At 38.4% G+C, this 3,387-nt stretch overlaps 1 long non-coding RNA gene across 1 annotated transcript; it reads right to left on the reverse strand.

The window, feature by feature from the left end:
• Positions 1-1,510: 1,510 nt before the first annotated feature.
• Positions 1,511-3,179, reverse strand: LOC140595950 (uncharacterized). Its single transcript, XR_011997951.1, has 2 exons — positions 2,989-3,179; positions 1,511-2,158 (listed from the first exon to the last, which is right to left on the reverse strand). It is a non-coding gene; the product is annotated as an uncharacterized lncRNA (long non-coding RNA).
• Positions 3,180-3,387: the final 208 nt, after the last annotated feature.

The following is a 3,387-nucleotide window of genomic DNA, read 5'->3' on the forward strand; positions in this document are numbered from 1 at the left end:
CCTGCAACTTTGACATAATCAACTATTAGTTCCAAGAGATTTATTTTTGCCTATTTTTTTTTCGACACAATCATGTCATGTGTGAACAAAGACAGTTTTATTTTTTCCTTTCCAATCTTTTATTTCCTCTTCTAGTCTAATTGCATTTGCTAGGACTTCCACTAGGATATTGAAAAGGAGTGGTGAAGAGACATGCTTGCCTTGTTCCTGACCTAAGCAGGAAAACCCATTTCTCACCATTAATTATAATGTTAGTTGTAGGTTTCTTGTAGATATTCCTTATCATGTTGAGGAAGTTCGCCTCTATTCCTAGTTCACTGAAAGTTTTTTTTTTTTTTTTTATCATGAATGAGTTTTGGATTTTGTCAGTTGCTTAATCTGTATCTGTTGGTATGAATACATGATTTTTCTTTTTCAGCCTGTTGATGTGATGAATTATGTTAATTGATTTTTAAATATTGAACCAGCCTTGTGTACCAGGGATAAATCCTACTCAGTCATGATGTATATTTATTTTTATACATTGTTGGATTTTATTTCCTAATATTCTGTTGAGGATTGTTGCATCTGTGTTAATGAGAGATTTGTCTGTACATTTCTTTTTCTTGTAATGTCATTGTCTCATTTTGGTATTAGGATAACGCTGGCCTCACTAATAAATTGGATATTATTCCCTCTGTGTCTATCCTCTGAGAGAGATTGTGACAGCTGGTACAATTTATCCCTTAAATATTTGGTAGACTTCAACCAGTGAACCCATCTGGACCTGATACTTTCTGTTTTGGAAGGTTATTAGTTATTGACTTAGTTTTTTAATAGAAATAGCTCTATTTAGATGTCCACTTCTTCTTGTGTAAGTTTTGGAAAATTACATCTTTCAAGAAAGAAGTCATCTAGGTTATTAAATTTGTGGGTGTAGAGTTTAGAACTGTTCATGGTATCCCTTCAGCGTCCATAGAATCTGCAGTGATGTCCCCTCTCTCATTTCTGATAGTTCAATCAGTATCCTGTTTTTACAAATGAAAACACTGAATTCAGTAAGATTAGGGCCTTGTGCAGAGACAAACCACCTGGCAAGTGTGGGAGCTGCACGTTGAGTTCAAATGTCTTTGTAGACCATGATGTTGGGAGCCACGTGCCAGGAAGGGGTTAATGGATCGAGCAATGGCTCTCTGTTGACTCTTCCAACGGAGGCCCACCTGTCTCACCCTTGTTGTTGAAGGCTTGTGGTTCAAGGACGCATACCATTGCTATCTATTCAAGGGCGCATACTGTTGCTATCTACTGTGAAAGGACATGTCTGGAGAACTAAGCTTAAAATATCCTGCTTGTTAAACAACCCTTCTCTATAAAAGAGTGAATAATACAAATAAAGTTGGGATTGTGGCTGAATCCAGCCATATGTCCCTCCTGCTCCCACTCTGTTTATGTCTCTTTTCTTTTCCTCATTCCCTTACCCTCATCCCTGGACGGTTGTCGCCCCAGGCGCGCCACGACACCACACCCCGCCTGTAACACCAGGTGGTATATTATTTCACAAGAGAGATATAAAATGGGTTTAGAAGTGGGATACAGATCAGTGCTGAGAACATCTTAAGAAAGATTATAACTGATTTTAAGAAGGGATGTAGCTGATTTTTACTTTAAGCATCCTGAGATAAGCTAGATCTCCTTGTCACACTCTTACTGCATCCTCTACTTCAACTTTTCTACTGCTCAGCACTTCTAATTATGTTATATTATGTTAAATGTTTTTATATTATTTTATGATTATGCCATAAATTCCTTTCTCACTACAGTGTAAGTCTTACAAACATGAGAATCACTAACACGCTGCTAAGTGTTAAACAATCAGTCCTCTGAGTTTGTCTCTAGGGTTAAATACTCACAAGCTCACAACGTGTTGACTCCCAGCTTGTAAAGTTCCTGAAAACTTAACAAATCAGCTATAGCATATCACTGATGGGAACTGTCTATATCACTTATCAGTATATCTCCAGTGCTGGCACTTAGTAGACATTTGACATTTCTGTGGAATGAATGGGGTTCCTTCCAAGCTGAAGTTTCTAGAAGGCCATATTTCTTCTGTGATCTTGTCTTTGGTTAGGAGGTCACAATCCATATCTGCCCAGTGCTAACAGTCTGAACCTGGGAAAAGCTATGAAGAAATTCCAGGAGTTATAATCACATCATTACAAGCATATTCACACAACTGTTGCCAAAACACTCACCAGTGCTATGGATCTGTTACTGAACTCAAACTTGTCGGGGCATCCAATGGGCAGCAAAACAATGCTGGAGACATGAATTTTGAAGCAAAGGAAGCTTTATTGTCAGAAGGGAAGCCCAAAGAGAGGGCAGAGGAGCATTTCCAAAACTGCCTTGCCCTCTTGAGCCTAGGAGTGGTATATGCATGTTTGGAGAAGAAGATGAATACATGAGAGGAGAGTAAGGGGTTTCTTGAAACCTGGAGGTGGGGGGGCTTGAAACAATCTGGAAGTGTGTATTCTCCCAGAAAATGAGGTGCCATTTGGGACCTGGTACACCTCAGGTACATCAAATAATTTCAAGACAAATGTTACCATCTAGTCCCCATTAGGTTTCTACAATCAGCAGGTAAACAGGGAGTAGGTGTGAAAAAGGCAAAGTTAATGACAGACGGACCATGAGGTTAGGAGGTACATAAAACATAGTTAAGTAGGGACAAAACAACGTGGAGCTAAATTAACAATGCAGCTGATATAACTAAACTTCTGCTTCATGCTTTCAAAACAGATGGTCCAGGCACCAAGCATCCAGCTGCAGACCTCTTAGGTCTGGATGGATGGGAGGAGATGAGAAAAACATAGCTTCTATTTACAATCTTCAGGAAAAAAACTAATGTGCTGGATTTATTAAGGTTGAGTCATAGCCACTGTAAATGATGATATTTAGATTTACTACTCTTAAATCTCATAGGCCTCACCAGCATAATTCCAAAGAACTTACCTAGTACCTTTGCTGGAGACGATACCATTCTCTCTCAATTTTCAAAATGCATAGGATTAAAAACAAGGACATAAAGCATACCCAAGACATCCCTCCAGGCATTGCATACTATTGATCATATCAGCCATTCTTGTTGTCTTTGTTATTACCAGAGGCATATGTGTATATCACCTCCATGGGATTGTGAGGCCCTGGAGAAAAAAAAAGTGTAAATATTCTTTTGTGTATGTCCCTTATTTCCTTCCCATGTGGTTTCCTCAAGAAGTTCTCAAATTAAATATACTTTTCCATAGTGAATTGACTATACTAACAATCTTATTAAGGCGTATGTCCTCACACTGTCCAGGAAATAGCAAACAAAACCTACATTTTGGAATCCATTATAAGTATATTTAACTG

Source organism: Vulpes vulpes, chromosome 2 (genome assembly GCF_048418805.1).
Source record: "Vulpes vulpes isolate BD-2025 chromosome 2, VulVul3, whole genome shotgun sequence".
NCBI classification, from domain to species: domain Eukaryota; kingdom Metazoa; phylum Chordata; class Mammalia; order Carnivora; family Canidae; genus Vulpes; species Vulpes vulpes.